Source organism: Stegostoma tigrinum, chromosome 11 (genome assembly GCF_030684315.1).
Source record: "Stegostoma tigrinum isolate sSteTig4 chromosome 11, sSteTig4.hap1, whole genome shotgun sequence".
NCBI lineage: Eukaryota > Metazoa > Chordata > Chondrichthyes > Orectolobiformes > Stegostomatidae > Stegostoma > Stegostoma tigrinum.
Genome location: NC_081364.1, coordinates 39,985,934 through 40,004,205, shown reverse-complemented (window position 1 = coordinate 40,004,205; position 18,272 = coordinate 39,985,934).

Genomic DNA, 18,272 nt, shown 5'->3' with positions numbered 1-18,272 from the left:
TTAACTCCCAACACCAGCTTGACAGTTCGTTCTGCATTCCCTCTCATTATTCTTGTTTTGGTCTTCTATTCATTTGGGTGAAAGCCCACGCTATATTCCCACACCATCATTGTGTTCTGCCTTCCTGCTTCTTGTGTTACCAACTATTGCCTGCAGTGTGCAAATCATGTTAATACCAATTGTTTTAATCGGCAGAGTGTGAATGCAGTTTTGTATGCAGGCACATATTATGGGCAAATCCCTATAAAGAACAAGGCTCTGGACTGGAGGGTGTCAACTATTTGCAAATATCCCTTCCTTCTATAGATACACTGCACTGGAATTTAAACCTGTTTCTTTGTTTAAGTTTACAGGAACACATAAGAAATCATTGTCGTGTTCTTATTTTCGAACAGATAATAAGACACATATATTTGCAAAGGAAAAATTTATTCATCTTTTGGTATATTTCTGCCTGGATTTTCTTTTCAAACATAAAGATCAACCTGTACAGCTCTCACACTAATTACATTAGAACACATTACATTGAGGCCAATTTACATTAAACGATTTTGCATTTTGTGAACACACGCTAAAGCATCTAAAAAAACGCATTGAGTTGCAGTGAACTGTGACAGCAACACTTTGAAATTCAGTTGTACATCACATTTGAAAAAAGCCTCCTCAAGTCATCTCACAGATCGGACCTTAAATAATGTCATATACTGGGAGAAGGAGAAAACAGACCAAGTCCAGAGGAAGTTAAAAATCTTAATCTCAAAAAGCTGTGTCTTAAAAAACAGAAAGGCAGTGGTAGAGTGAAAGGTGTTACACAGTGTCCAACAGGGTCAGCCGACAACAATGGAATGATGCACAAAGGAGATGTTGATCCTTGTAGACTGGAAGGTGTTGAACTATTGCACTGCGGTAAGCAGCATGAAAAATAGGAGGGGCTAATGATAGTTTGTTGGTAAGTACAGATGAGGAAATTATGCAAGAGCAGGAAGACAAACCATTGCAGGAACTATTCTGGTCACAACTGAACAAGAAAGAATACAACTAGACAAGGCCCAGGAGCAAGAAAACAGTTGTTGTTGTAAATATATGGTCGTTGATTGATGTGGAAATTTAGATGAGCATCATCAAATTAATTTACCTGGGCATTCATGAAGATAGAGATGAGCAAGAATTATGTCTCGTGGGACTTTAAACTGGTGACGAAACTAGCCAAGGTATTGAGTCAGCTTCTACCCTGCACAAAAGTGTCAGAGAAATGGAGCTTTTCACTCATAAAAACATGGATTAGCATTTTAACACCAGGGAAAGACAAAGGCAGTGCCAAGTAGTCTTAGTAAAGTAACAAGTATGCGAGAGAAAGAGTCATTGGTGAGCAGTAATCCAGTGGTCCAAATCTTCTGAGCCAGCCTGAACGAGGAATCAACCGGGTTGGTAGAATCCCAGGAAAAAAGTAGAAAGTTATTGATAAGTGTTCAAACAGGATTGTTGCAACTTTGTCAATGTTAAACTAATGGACATTTGGTTCAGCTGGCCTGTTAAAAGAGGCAGAATGTCTGGCATAAACACATTGATATACATATTCTGAGAAGAGCTACAACAGAATATGCAACGTTTTAAATTTATGCCTCTAGACTTGTGTACAGATGGTTGTACGGTTTGGAATGAAGGATACCTAACCTTAGAATCTGGCTAATGGAGCTTACAAAGTCTTCTGCATGTTAACAGAAATTAGTCTATTACCCACTTGTTAGCTATTTACGCATTATACAATATACCTATCTTGCTTCAAGTCAGTGCAAGATCTCCTTTCCATATATGGCTGTTATCATCACAATGGGTGACTTTATTTACATAATGCCATACATTAATCCTTTCAATGGCCATTTCAGACCTGTTTACCACATCTCCCCACTATGCGCTTACCCTTATAAATATAAGAACAAACGTGTGTACAATTGAATATTTGATGCACTGAAATAAGATTTCCTCTTTGTATTATCTAGCACTTCTGTATGGAACATCAAACTGGATAACTAGAATTTCAACATACACCAATGCAATGTCCATGATGGTGAAGTGCTTTCTGTTTTGGTGGTACGTTTTCATGTCAATAACACTCGAACATTTTTCTGGCAAACCTTGTGAGTTGTTTGACAAATTTGGCTGGATTTCTCATCCTATATCTGTGAATGCTGCATTTATTTGAGCTTATTTGTCAATAATTTTGCTGTCGTTTATTTGAGGGTATGACTCAATCTCTTCAAGGAAATTAACACAGTTGCTCTCAAAAGTTTATCTGCTGTAGTGAGCGATTTACCTTGTACATATCCCACCTCCTAAATGTATCTCTGTATTATTGTGAGTTCCTTCTCATTGAATAAAGAAATTAAGGGGTTTTGTTCTATCTCTGTAACCACTTTCAAATCACATATAGTCTGAAAACTTTTTGCAAGCCCATGTGATTGAGGGACCCTCTGTGACTGTGTACCTTGTCTCATCTCTCAAGCTCCTTCAGGTACTATGATATATTCCTCATCAATATCCATCCACTTATTCTTGAAAAACAGCCTGCAGTTGAGGCGTCTGCTGCAATGATGGTCAGTAATGAATTAATCTTTGCTTGTCCCACCACTGAATGTCTTTCTCTAGGGTGAAGTCTTCTTTAAACTACAATAAATCTGATGAGGATTCATCAATAATATCTATCGCAATATGTTCAAATCTCCATATTCACATCCCTCAACTAACCTACAGAGCTCATGTGTAAAATAATCTATTGTTCGCCCAATTTCTGGACTTATCTATTAATTCTGGCTCATTCCAAAATCTTGGGTCTAAGGTTGAAATAAATATCAGAAGTTTATAAAACTTAATCTTATTTGTCTGATGTTTTGTTGATTTCTTGTCTGGCAATTAAATTGTCTGTTGTGCTCTGATAGAAGAAAGAAGTGCCTCATACTTCCTGGTTATAAGGGCATTGTTCCAAATCAGAGCTGCAGAGTTTTTTATGTTAAAGTTGCACATTTGGTACAGTTATTTTGTACTGTTTCCAATGATTTTGTTGTATTATCTGGTACATATAGCACAGAAACAGGCATTCTGTCCAATCTGTCCATGTTAGCATCTCTGCTCCACTCTAGCCTCCTCTGAAATTTTCTCATCTAAAATCCAACATTGTAATCTTCTATTCCCCTTTCCCTTAAAGGCTTGCTTAGCTTCCACTTAAAAGCATCAATATTCTTCACTCCAACTGTTCATTGATATGTGTATTCCATATTCCACATTCTCACTATTCTTTGGGTAAAGAAATTTCTTCTGAATTCCTAATTAGATTTCTTTGCATGTGATCTTTAATCTTGATGTCGTCAATTATTACCTTCCATTCAAGCTGCACTTAGCAAAGTGCCACTAACAAGCCAGCTAAAGTTTTACTCAGCGAATGATCAAATACAGTTTTGGGCTAGAATCTGGATTTTGGGCAGTTCACACCAGTCCCTGTCTCTTGAGGTGCAGCCTGTGCATCTCTATAAGTGAATCCTCTGGTGTCTGTGACTCCACTTCTGTTATGTATTTGCTCTGGAGTTCATCAGTTTTCTCTCGTCAGGCCTAAGCGCAAGTTGATTTTTGTTTTTTTTTCTGCTTGGTCCTTCACTGTTGTGCCCTGTTTCCAATAACTAGTACCATCTTACGTGTGTCGGGATGGACGCCACCCACTATCAGGGTATAACGATTATAGAGTCTGCTATATGTTGACAAACTAGCTTAATGTAGACAAGTAAAGTATAAAGGCATCACAATAACATCTGTCCTATAACGTCCATGCAAGATCTCTTTTCCCAGTGATCTCTAACATTATCTCAATGGGTGACATTACTTGTAATCTTTGAGATATTAACTCTTTCAGAATCTTTTCAGACCTTTACACTGCACAAAATAAGTCATTGTTGAATTTTGGAGGAACACATATTTAGTGCAACATTTCCTATGATTTTGTTATACTATGTGGTCCATATAGCACGGAAACAGGCCATTCTGCCCAATCAGTCCATGTTAGCATTTATGCTATCATGTTACTTTGGGAGCTGTGAGTGATGCTGTTGAAATATTAGGAGGCAGGAAGAGAGGTTCATAAGAGAGATGAAAATCAAGCTGGTTCAACGTTGAGCAGGAAATATAATTGGTCAAGTTATTGATCCAATGGTCAAGAGGAAAAAGACTGAATGCTCAAATTTCTTCTATCTCATCCCCTGAAGGTATCATTTCACTGGGGAACACATTTCCTGGTTTGGAGTCATCCATCTTTTCTCAATCATATTCATTTTCAGCTGACTCAGGAGTCACAAGTGACGATGGAAAAATAGACGAGAGTAAACTCTCTGATCATCTACAAGGAAGTTCTGCTTACTCTTCTATGGGAACAATGTTAAACTTGAGAGAGTGCAGAAAAGATTTATTAAGATATTGCCACGATTGGGCGGTTTGATCTGAATAGGCTGAGGCTTTTTACCCCTGGAGCGGATACTGAGGGGTGACCTTATAGAGGTTTATAAAATCGTGAGGGACATGGATAGACTGAGTAGCTAAGGTCTTTTTCCCAGGGAAGGGAATCCGAAATGAGAGGACGTAAGGTTAAGGTGAGAGGGAAAAGATTTTAAAGGGACCTCAGGGGTAACTTTTTCACACAGAGGGCAGTGCATGCATGGAATGAGCTGCCTGGGGAAGTGTGGAGGTGGGTACAATTACAACATTTAAAAGGCATCTGGGTGGGTATATGAATAGGAAGGGGTTGCAGGGATATGGGCCAAATGCTGCCAAGTAGAACTAGGTCAGATTGGAATGTCTGGTCGGCATGGATGAATTGAACTGAAGGATCAGTTTCCATGCTGTATGACTCTACAACTGCCTCTGTCATTGTTATATATAGCTCTATGTAAAAGTGCATGTTGCCACAGTAACTTGGATTTCTTTGGCATGGTGGTGCAGTTGGCTTGATGTCTGGATTGGATAGGTGCCAGCAGCACAAGGATACAAGCTTGTTCTGATTGGGATCTGTCTCCAACTCCTACCCACAGTTGAGATTGTGGTGCTATGGTTCATACCTGCCTATGGGCAAGAGGAAGATTGATTGAGCAAGATCAATGCCTGGTTCTCTTTCTCCAGGGTGCTGAGATTAATTATAGTGCCTGGGATCCTGTCCTGGCTAATGGCAGCTTCCTGATCACATTCTGGAGATGAAATCTGAAACTTGTTGATTTGTCTACCTCAGTAATTCACTTAGTGCCAACCAGTAGCAATGTTTGCGCTAGTCTTGAATGTAGAGTAACATTGTTAGTTAGTACGATGATTTTTCTGACATTATGATAGACTGTGTCTCAATCACCAATATGTTCCTACTCCCAGACTTGAGCCCAATACAGACGAATGGGCATGCTGTGTAAAAACAGGGCTAAGTAAGGACAGGATCAAATACATCATGATTGGCCTACTCATACTCACTGAAACATAAGCGTTTAGGCAAGGAACAAAAGCACCTATAGAATCTGTGGGAAATTTGAAAGATGAGGGAGAAGGTCAGAGAATTGCAGCTTATAAAAATGGCTTACGACTTCATTAATGCATATTCTTTGTTTTTGTCTTGTATAGTATTAGACTGAAAACACACATTGTTGTTATAGTTATAAAGTTTAAAAAAATGAACCAAAAACAGATTTGAATCCTGCAACATGTCAAAGAAATTAACGAGCCCACAGGATTATTGCTTTACATTACCCTGTCTTTGTAAGCAAAGTTAATAACATAGCTCCAAAAGAATTCATACGTATGTACACAATACACAAACCACATAAAATATAACGAAGAGATGAAAAAGAACCCAGCAAAGCGTATAATCAGCAGTCGCATTTCACAGAATCATGTAGTTTCCTTCTCACCATTTTTATGGCTGACAGTCTCCAAGTAAAATTCAACTTCAAAGCCAGAGCTCAACTAATACCCAGACACTGTGGACAGGGTACTAATAAGCTGTCTCGAAGGACATTATCACAGCAGAAAATAATGCAAGCTCCTACTGCGCAAACAGGAAGTGTGAGTGAAGCAATGATAGCACAAGCTGAGAGAATTGAAACAGTGTAGCCTTTAAACAAAACATTGCAGAGAAACCAGAGGCTTCAACACTAGTACTTAATCATGCAGCTAATTTTTACTTGAATGCCAGATAAAGTTCTATAGCAAAATTTTTATAAATTGAAAGCTTACTCCTCAAAATATATCCGGTGGAATAATTCACTTAGTGAGAATGTTCCACCTACAGCTGTCTACTAAAATATCGAGAATTTGGAAGTTATTTATAAAGTTATGGCAATTTTGAAAAAGTATATTCCCTTAAGAACAGATGCTGTAACATGTAAAGTATTGTGCAACCTGGCTCAAATAACATTGTTCTATGAATGGCATAACTACAATTACATTTACCTAGCTATTTGAATAAATTCAACTCTAGGCAGTTCACTTTGCTGGCAGCACCATCTCATGTCAATTAGAAATGAAAAGTGTCAGTCAGTATTCCTTTATTACTGAAGCCAGTTCACACATCATCCCAAATTCCTGTCAATTCCATCCTTGATACTCAACCACCTCAGTCCTATTTGCTGTCATTTGCTGTTTGAATTTGGTAGGCCTGGAGGTTTGCGAATATCTGTTTTTGACAGTGTTGCCTCATTAGTGGGTATATTCTAATCAGAATGCCAAGCCCCCTTAGAATTAACATCTTGAGCTCAATGTAAATTAATGGAACATAGTCTCTTAAAAGCCAATGCCTCATGGATCAGCAGCCAGTTATTTGACCAAGCAAACTCAAGACCTTGAATATGTGGTTATGTTTTACCCCTACAATTTTCTCCCAACCAAATTCAGTTATTCTCTTCTTTAAGCACACTTTTCCATACTACGGGCATCCTCTGGTATTTCAATGTAGTGGTCTTTGTTCATATTACTGTTGCAGGGCCATTCAATAATTGTGAGGATTAAGGAGGTTGGGTAATACCGCCTAGTTTCACTCTGTATGCACATTTCAAATAGGATCACTGCATTCCATTCAGAAATAACAAAAAAGGATAGGTTTCCTTTCCCTTAATGAGAGATGTTGGACTAAATGTAGCACCCTGGAGCAGTTAACAGCATAGGCATCAGTTACGACTGAGACTGTAAGAATGCATGGTTGCCCCAGTTCCACTACTCCATAAATCGTAAGACTTTACCAATTTAGCCAAGTGAAACCTTATCAATCTCAGGTTTTCAATAAAAAGATCCATAAACCAAGTTTCTTTCGCAAATTTGATTATTAATTTATTATCAAAACAAAACAGATTCTACAAAGAGGCAATAACTGGTTAGCATACACAGACAGTAATATAGAAGAATATATGTCTAACTCTCTGACAAACACACACACTTCGGGAAGAAGAGGAAATGGCCACAACTGTCAGAATGCTATTGATGGAGAGGCTCAACAAGGCGGGCCACAGTCACAGCTGTGGCCCTCCGGCTGGGGTTGGGGTGCAGGGGACACGGAGATGAGCGGGCGGTAGATTCGATTCAGCGCACTTTGGCACACCAGCCCGACACCACCCAGTCTATTGCTGGGAGTTTGGGCCTGTGATGACCCATAGCCACCTGTAAAATTCCAGACAGCTTCTGATAAGCATCATCAATACCATTTTAATTGGCCTTGTGACAACTGATATTGGCAGGCAGGGAGCTACAAACACCTTCTCTAAAAATCACATCATTGAAATGTCCTGGAGGCCAGACCACAGCTGCAGGTTGGTTTTCCAGCCAGTAACAAGAAAATTCCCAACTGGCCTGCCTCTGATCCTATCCTTGCAGCCAAATGAACACGATATCAGCAACTACACTTCATCAAAAAATTTTGTGTGTGGGATTCTGCATAAAAACCTGATGCCAACAAGTGATTTTTATTGTTTTCTGTACAGTTGCAGACCTGTTAATTAGAAGAATGCCATAAAATAAAGTCTCTCAAAATTTCTGCAAATATACTCCGGCACCACTGTTGGTTTGTACAATCACTATCTCTCCATTGCCAGCTCACTTGATGGATCTGAAATGTTCCAGATTCAATCTAATCTGTTCAAGATTTCTGTCTTAAGGCAGGACAGTTGTAGGAAAGAGGCAGTTTCTCTTAGCATCCCTAGTCAGGTGAGGTGAAGTGACAACTAATTTGACCAGGGCTCCTGGTCGCATTCAAGAGACTGCTACACATGCATGAGGAATGAAAAATACTAGGCTAGGTATGACCACAGGATTCCCACCAACTTACTGCCTATCACCAGCGCCAACTATTATCACACACAATGGGGAGGCAATAGTGTAATGATAATGTCAAATTGACAAGTAACCAAAATCCAAGGTCAATATTCTGGGGACATGGGTTTGAATCCCACCATAACAAGTAGTAAAATGCAAATTCAATAAAAATGCTCAAAAAAATGGTGACCATCTAACTACCATAGATTGTTTAAAAAAAGATCTTGTTCATTGATAACCTTCAGGGAAGGAAATCTGCCATCTGTACATGCTCAGACCATCATGTGACTCCAGACTGACAGCAATATGGTCATGTACTCTTAAGTAGGAGTAAGCCACAGTTCACAGATCAAAGGCTAGGAATACTATGATGAGTAAAGGATCTCCTGATCCATGATGCCTGAACCCATCCACAAGGCACAAATCAGGAGTTTGATGGAATATTCTCCACTCAACTGGATGAGTGAAGCTCCAACACTCAAGAAGCTTGACACAATCCAGGACAAAGCAGCCTGCTCAATTGTCACCACATCCCCAAGAATCCACTACTGATTCTCAATAGCAGCAACAGGTCTTACATACAAAATGTACAGCAGAAATTCGCTGTACAACAACAGACAGCACTGTCAAAACCCATGACCACTTCTATCCAGAAGGACAGGGGCAGCAGATACATCGGAAAACCATTCCCCTACAAGAACACCTGCAAGCCACTCACAATCCTGACTTGGAAATATATTGGTGTTCCTTCAATGCTGTTGGCTCAAAATCCTGGAATTCCCTACAGGGCATTGTGAGTCAACTCACAGGATATGGGCTGCAGTGGTTAAAGAGGGAAGCTCATCTAGACATGGGCATTAAAAGCTGGCCAATCTGAGATGCCCACGTACAAGAAGTGGAAAATTAAGAATGGGCAATTAATACTGACTGAGCCAAGGATACCCATATTCCATGTACATAGAAATAAAAAAAAACTGACTGTAGGAAATAGCATTTGTAGACAGTGGGTTAGGCAAAGGAATGCAGAACAAACAGTAGGAGACTGACAATTTAGGAGGAACAGAAGATACCAAAAGATCCCTGAAAGTTGCAGAACAGGTCAATGGCTGATAAGGAATACTAACTATCAAGGCTTGGACAGAGAGATTTAGAATGATCTAAAACACTGTTTAGACAGCAGTCAAAACTGTGACCTCACAGGAAGGATGTGATCATGTTAGAGGGTACAGTCCAAATGAATGATGGTGTTGCCAGGAAAGACTTTGGTAATGAAGAATATTTGTTTAGGCTAGACTTTGTTTAAGTTCGTGTTAAATTTATGAGGGGCACAGGTTGAATGGATAGGAAGGACCTAGTTCCATTAGCAGATACATTAGTATCTAGAGGAAAAAGATTGAATTGTAAACTGAAAGGAGGATTGGATGGGCTTTAAGGAGAAAGAGCGGGGCCCACTTGTGATCAAACTGGCAACATCTGCATGGAGCCAGTGGACATGGGTGAGGCCATAAATGAATATTTCTGATCTGTATTCACAGAGGAGAAAGACATTGTAGCCAGCTATGTCACTTGGTATGGTGAGGCTTTAGAACATGTTAAGAATAATGAGGAGGAGGCATTAGATGTTTCAGCGAGCAATGACGTGCATAAATCTGCAGGGTCTGATAAGATGCTTTGTGAGGCAAGATTGGAGATTACTGGGGCCCTGGTACATATATTTCATACTTTGTTGGCCGTGGTGAAATGCCAGAGGACTGGAAGATAGCTAATGTGGTCTCTTTGTTCAAGCAGGTAGGAAGGACAGGCCAGGTAATTACAGTCCTGGTAACCTGACATCAACGACATTGAAATTTTTGAAAGAAATTCTGAAAAACAAGGTTAATCAATACTTGAAAAGACAGAGATTGATTAGGGAGAGTTTGCATGAATTTGTTAGAGGAAGTCCTGTTGGAGTAATTTTATTGAGTTTTTTTGAATATATGACTAATTGTATTGATGAGGGTAATGCAATTGATGTGATTTGCATGGCTTTTGACATGGAAGATTGGCCCAAAACGTAAGAGCCCATGGGATCCAAGGCAAGTTGGCAAAGTGGATCCAAAACTAGCTTACACATTGGAGGCAAAGGGTTGAATGTTGTGTTTGTAATTGGAAGCCTGTGACCAGCAGTATATTATAGGGTTAGGTGCTGTGTCCTTTGTCGTTTGCTATATACATTAATGACTTGGATGTAAATGCAGAAGGTATAATTACTAAGTTTGCAGGAAGATTGGGAGTGTTGTTGACATTGAGCAGAACAGTCTCAGATGACAGTCTGATAGTGATCAGCCGGTAAAATGAGCAGAGCAATGACAGATGAAATTTAATCAGGATAGTACAAGGTAATACATTTTGAGATGTCTAATAAGGGAAGGATATACACAATATAGTCCATAGATCCCTGATCGTGTTAGCACAGGTAGACAGGCTTGTAAAGAAGGCATATGGGATGCTTGCTTTCATTCGCTAAGGCATAGAATGTAGGATCAAGGATATTTTGTAACATTGCTTACGCCACAGATGGAATACTGAGTGCAGTTCTGGTTGCCACATTATCAGAAGGACATGACTGCAGTGGAGAGGGTGCAAAGGAGATTCATCAGGATGTTGCCTAGGATGAAAAATCACACAGTCATGGGAAGAGACTTGATAGGCTGGGTTTGTTTTGTTGGAGCAGGAGGCAACTGAGGGGAGATTCAATAGAAGTTTACAGAAATGAGAGGCATACAGTAGAGCATAAACATTTCTTCTCAATGGCAGATGCATCAAAAATCAAGTGCACAAGTTTAAAGTTGAACAAGTTGTTTAGAGGAAACATCTGAGGAAAAATCTTTACATCCAAAGAGTGGTAGAAATATGGAATTTGCTGACTGAGAAGGTGGTGGAAGCAAGTGCTCTTGCAACATCCAACAAGCACCTGGATGAGAACCAAAAATGCCAGAGTATAGTAGGTGATGAACAAAGTGCAGGTAAATGGGATCAGTGTAGTTTGGTGTTTATTGGTCAGCATAGACATGGCGGGCAGAAGGGCCTGATTTCCTGCTGTATGACTAGATGATTACGGCTCTATGAGAATATTTGTCACTGAGAAAGTGGTGGATCTGCAACCTACTACTTGAAAAATCATGGAGCCAGAAACTCTCATCACATTTAAAATGTCAGCTGGATAACCATTTGAAAAATCAACGAGCCACAGGGCTATAGGCAAAGATCAAAAATGTGCTAAGGATGAATATCTCTTTGTCAGCCGAGTTAAGTTTTTTTTAAAACTTATTCTTTCATTGGAGGGTGGCAGTGACGGCTAGGTCAGCATCTGTTGCCTAACCCTAACTGCCCAGAGGGCATTTAAAATTCAACCACATTACTTTGGGTCTGGGATCACGCGCAGACCAGATCAACTGAGGATGGCAGTCTTCTTCCCTAAAGGACATTAGTGAGCCAGATGGGTTCTTCTGACAATCAGACAATGGTCATCATTAGACTCGTAATTCAAAAATTTTTGTTAAATTTTACCATCTGCCGTGGCGGGATTCGAATCCAGTTCCAAGGACATTACCTGGGTTTCTAGATTAACAGTCATGTGGCACTACTAGGCCATCACATTCCCAAAATGATGGGTCAAATGGCCTCTTTCTGTTTTATTTGTTTTGCATGATTCTATTTCTATAACACTTTTATTTTGCTATTCATTTCACTAAGTACATCCATAATCTCTTAGGAAGGGCAATACAGGATTTTGACCCCACCGAAAATAATTCAAATGAGGATGGTGTGTGGTGTCATGACATTGGATCATAGCTCTGGAACATACATAAATTTAATAGACTTTTAAAACAAAAACAGTACAGGAGGAACAGGCCCTTCGACTCACTGGCTGTGTCATTCTAAACTAATCACATTCCAACTAAGCCCTGCATATGGTCTTTGTCCCTTCATCCCCTGCCTATTCATAGATCTAAATGCCTCTTAAAAGTTGCTGTTGTATCTGCTTCCATCACTTCCCTTGGCAGCACGTTCCAGCACTGATCATGCTCTGTGTGAAAAAAAATTGTCTCGCGCGGTTCTTTTAAACGTTTCCCCCTCTCATCTTAAATACATACAAAATACTAGGGGACATTGAGTCAGAGATTTATATAGCACTGAAACTAATCGTTTCATCCAACTCGTCCATGCTGACCAGATATCTCAAATTAAGCCCTCTTTGCTAGCATTTAGCCCATTCCCCTTGAAAGCTTTCCTATTCATGTACCAATCCAGATCCCTTTTAAATGTTGTAAATGTACCAGCCTCCATCACTCCTTCTGGCAACTCACTCCATACATGCACCATCCTGAACGTGGGGATAAAAGTTCTTTTTAAAATCAGTCCCTTCTCATCTTAAACCAATGCCCTCTAGTTTTAGACTGCCCAATCCTAGAAAAACTACTTTAGCTACTCACTCTATCCATGCCCTTCATGATTTTATAAACCTCTATAAAAGGTTACACCACAGTCTTTGAGGCTCCAGGGGAAATAGCCCCAACCTGATATTTCCACGCTGGGAAACAAACTGACTATCCAACCTATCCATTCCCCTTATAATTTTATATGCAGGTCACCCCTCTGTCTCGGATTGTCTACTGAAAACAATCTAAATTTGTCCAGTTTTCTTCTTTTAGCCAATAATTCCAATCCTGACAACTTCCTGGGAAAACACTTTGCATTCTAAATGATTCTTTTTAAAAGAGAAAAAACGCTACAGGCAAAATAGCCAGGAGTATAAATTCCGAGCAATGTAATTAAGTGATTATCTGAAAGGCAAGCGTGGATTACCCTACCCTTAAGCAAGACCCTGGAATGTCACACCTCATAAATGATAAGGGAGCTTTAAAATGAAGGATTTCATAAGGAGAAACACACTACAAATGAACTGTTATCTTCGGACTTATCTCAGACTGAGAACATGATAGGCAAAAAGAAAACAATCTGAGTAACAATATGTTTGTCTCTTCCCCTATCCAGAACGCATGAAAAGTGGTTAAAAATGAGCTGCACTTGCTTACTCTTTGCAAGACTAGAGACCGATCAGTATCAGTGATAATGGGAACTGCAGATGCTGGAGAATCCAAGATAATAAAGTGTGAAGCTGGATGAACACAGCAGGCCAAGCAGCATCTCAGGAGCACAAAAGCTGAAGTTTCGGGCCTAGGCCCTTCATCTGATGAAGGGTCTAGGCCCGAAACATCAGCTTTTGTGCTCCTGAGATGCTGCTTGGCCTGCTGTGTTCATCCAGCTTCACACTTTATTATCTTAGACCGATCAGTATACCTTTTTAAGCTTTTATTTATTTAGACTCCGCTCTCATTTCGAATACGCATATGTAGGTTGCACTATTATTTCTCTCGGTTTAGTAACTGATGAGAACACATACTTTCCTTAACTCAATGCAGCCTTGTTGAATTGGCTTCTTTTAAAAGAAATTCAGTTGGATCTGGAAGAAAGGCACCTGCAAGAAAAGGCATTCTTTTAAAATTAACTTTACTGTCACTAACCAAGGTATAGGTAACTAAATAAAGAGAGCCAGTTCATCCCTCGATATCTGGGAGTTTGATAATTTGGGTAACCTATCTAGAACTGTAACAAAATGGGTAACCTCACCCAGGGTCGAACAACAATGGCTTGGTGGGAATTTACAGGTGGTGGCGCTCCCCATCATTTATGGCCTCGATAGGGTTAATACCAAATGAGTACTCCAAGCACCACTACTATGATGTCATATGCTTTTTGACTTTGTCTCTGAATGCTTGAGCTCTAACACACACGCACGCGCGCACACACACACACAGGAAATGGTTTCTATCTACCCTATAAAATCTATGAATCATTTCAACTCCATTTGATCACCTATTGATCTTCCAAATTTGACTGGCTGAACCCAACCTTCTTCAGGCTGTTCTCATTCTGCTGAAATCTGTTTTGCACCCCGTCCAAGATCACTACATCCTCCTTGAGGTACAGTGTCCAGAACTGAAAACCAAGTCTGCAGCATCATGCTCTCTTTTTATGGAAATGCCATTTTCAGAATGGCAGTTTCAACTATCATTTTGTTTTGCATCTGCTAGCTTTCTTGTTAAACTAATATTTTTCACTAATTTTAACTAAATCACATTGCTCCATCACAGCTCCTAGTTTCTCTGCCTTTAAAAAACAGAGCTAACAGAAACATATGGCTTCAAACTTCCTCATTTTGAACTCCATTTGCCGTTTTAGCCTGCTCACTTCACCTATCAATGTACAGCTGAAACACTCTGCTCCAAGTGACACTGCCTACAGCACAGCCTAACTTATGGTTATGAGCATACCTAGAGACACAGGTCTCCATTTCTTCAGAGGGCATTTACAGATATGATGAAAAGCTGGGATCTGCACCAGATCCAACACAGGCATCACCTGTCGTATCCTGAATATTGGAGTATGTAGCCATTATCCCTCACCTTGGCCTCATTCTTCCAAACTAACTTCATGTTTGTATAGAAGGTTGCTTCCAAAAGTAATATCAGACGGTATATCTCTGGTTAGAACGATAAAAGCACACCCTATACCTCATCAATTTAGAAATTGTGGAGAACAATCCTGGCAGAAGTCAGCTGTCTCTTGCTGGAACTGCTTGAATGAAAAGCCAAACAAAAAAAAAGGTACGTTCGGTGAAGATTTCGAACTGCTAAGAGATGCTGTTCAATAGCAGGGCATAGGAAACTGCTCAATTTGGCATTCCTGCTGAAGGGTTTCTGCTGTTTATGCATAATTAGGATTGGAGCTACCAAAGGAACAATTTTCCATTTTGCCTCAAGTCATTATCAATCATTCCTGCTTTATGGGATGCGCACTGAATACAAATAAGGCACCACAGCATTCTGCACAAATTTCACTAACTCTCCCACCAGAACATTGAAATTTTTTTTTCTTCCCACTCCAGCCACCATGTTCCAAAATCAACTCACAGCTCATGTTGAGTGACTCCACAACATAAACATCAATCTATATCAAGACTAGTTTGGAGATTGTCTACATTCAATTCACCAAAGCTGCATAATCAAAGGAGACTCTGATCTGCGTGCTCATTTTTTAAAAAAAAGCACACCTCAGAGTAGCGCGTAGTGATGTTGGTTAGGTCAGAATACTCCATGGGAATGTTCTACAGAAGCAAAATAAAGCAAAGAAGAAAAGTGCAGTGTACGTTCAGCAGCATAATGATGGGGCTACTACATCTGAGATGGATTTGAGATTTAAGGTATTGAAACTTACTGAACGTTAATAGAGATTTTTAAGACTATGAAGATAAAGCTAATATTTTTCATTAATGACCTATTATCAGTATTTCTGACAAGTGGGTGTCAATCTGAATTGTTAACCCTTCTCTTTGATATCTGATCCCTTGAATACTTCCAACATTTCGTGCCCTAGTTTGATATTTTAAATTGCAGTGTTCCCATCACCATCTAATTTTCAGAATTATGTCTGAATTCTACCTCGTATGCAGATCCATTCCCAATTAATAGGTTTGCACATCAACACGAGCAGTCCCATTGAGAAATTTCCAGAGTCAATTGCATGCTTAATTCCAGCTTTAATTAAGCACCTCCAAACATGTCTTTACATTGTGATGACACTGCACCAATCATTTTAGGACATATAATTTGGGAATTGAATTGGCTGAACTCTGCTGTTTTCACTTCTTCTGGTCTAGGCCAGTATAAAAATAAACTGTCATGTCACATATCTTGCAGCAAGTTTCAACTGATTCTGAAGTGTCTTAGTTCCTGAAGCACAATAGTGCTGTATATCAAGGTATTATGCCACTTTGATGCACTCTGTTCAAGAAAGTCTGTTGGATTAACTCATGCTGCCTCATTGTAGAGTCTATTTGCACAAGAGAAGCTCCAGTTAACTCTAGAACTAGTGATAATGGGAACTGCAGACGCTGGAGAATCCAAGATAACAAAGTGTGGAGCTGGATGAACACAGCAGGCCAAGCAGCATCTCAGGAGCACAAAAGCTGACGTTTCGGGCCTAGACCCTTCATCAGAGAGGGGGATGGGGGGAGGGAACTGGAAATAAATAGGGAGAGAGGGGGAGGCGGACTGAAAATGGAGAGAAAACAAGATAGGTAGAGAGGAGAGTCCAAGATAATAAAATGTGAGGCTGGATGAACACAGCAGGCCAAGCAGCATTGTGCTCCTGAGATGCTGCTTGGCCTGCTGTGTTCATCCAGCCTCACATTTTATTATCTTGGATTCTCCAGCATCTGCAGTTCCCATTATCTCAGGTAGAGAGGAGAGTATAGGCGGGGAGGTAGGGAGGGGACAGGCCAGTCCAGGGAAGATGGACAGGTCAAGGAGGCGGGATGAGGTGGTAGGTAGGAAATGGAGGTGGTAGGTAGGAAATGGAGGTGCGGCTTGAGGTGGGAGGAAGGGATGGGTGAGAGGAAGAACGGGTTAGGGAGGCAGAGACAGGCTGGGCTGGTTCTACTCTAGAACTATGCCTGATATACAGTCTGTAGATATCAAAGACCAAGATTCACATTAATGGCTAAAAATAAGTTGATATCAGTAGATAGATCATCAAGCGCTGAATCCAGCAAAGTTTGTTCTGTTGTCAAGTGAGCCTCTAACTAGATCTTAGGGGAGGAGTGTAGTCAGTTCCCAACACAATTGACACTATTCAGATTTGGGTTGTAGACAAGGGTAAAGGAGTATATTTAAAGGAATTACTGCCATGATGAATGCAATCTTCAGTATATGTGAAAGCTGATTTGTTATTAATATTAATTTGGCAGATTTCTATAAGCTTACTTACTGATTCACCAGCAAATACAGGCTTCCCAAATCACAGAATAAATAGGGTTGGGGGATTGAGGACTGGATACTAACTCAAGAATATTATTTCCTTTGTTGTGCAGCAGCATTCATTCATTGAGCAACGGGCTGCTTTAATACTTAACTATAATGTTGCCAATTATGAGTGTGTTTTGGCCATGTCTCTGTTTTTGAACCAGAAACTCTGGGTTCAAATCTTATTTACTGGTCAATAATGTGGTGTAAACACGGTAAGCATCAACTTGCAAATTTTTCTAACACCTGCCTGACAGGTGGGAGGCAGACACGGGAAATATTCCTGGTCAGCCACATGACAGAAAGAAACTGGAGTATCTACCATCACCACTCCACCGCTCGAGGCCACATTGTGCAAGTAAAAGGGTATGTGGCTCAGTTGGGATCGGTTGGCCCAGTGGTTGCAGGGTTGGTGTGAATCAGATTCATGCCAACACCATGGTGTTTGAGCCCTGTGCCAGGTGGGGTGAATTCAGGAGCTCCCTCCTGGACAGTAACATGACATATTCAAGCCAATGGTTGGGTATGCTGTAACTGTTGCACAATAACTTTGCAATGAAAAACCAACCGATTCAGTGGCACCACAGCAATGAGGGTCTTTTTAAAATTACAATTGTAACAGCTTCTAGTGTGGAGATCACAGCTCTATGGGTCGGATTTGCTTTCAGGCAGAAAACGCAAGCAAGCACGAAGATTACCAATGACATGCAGGTAAATGGTAGATATTAAGAGTGGCGTGGTGGGCAGCACTACTGCCTCACAGCACCAGGGACCTGGGTTTGATTCCACCCTCAGGCAACTGTTCAAACACAAACAAACATTCTCCACATGTCTACATGGGTTTCCTCCCACAGTCAAAAGATGTGTGGGTGAAGGAGATGAGCCATGCTAAATTACCGATAATGTCCACAGATGTGCACATTAGGTGGATTAGCCATGAGAAATGCAGGGTTACAGGGATGGGATAGGGTTGTGGGTGGGATGCACTTCAGAAGGTCAGTGTGCACTCGATGGGTTGAATGGCCTGTTTCCACACTGCAGGGATTC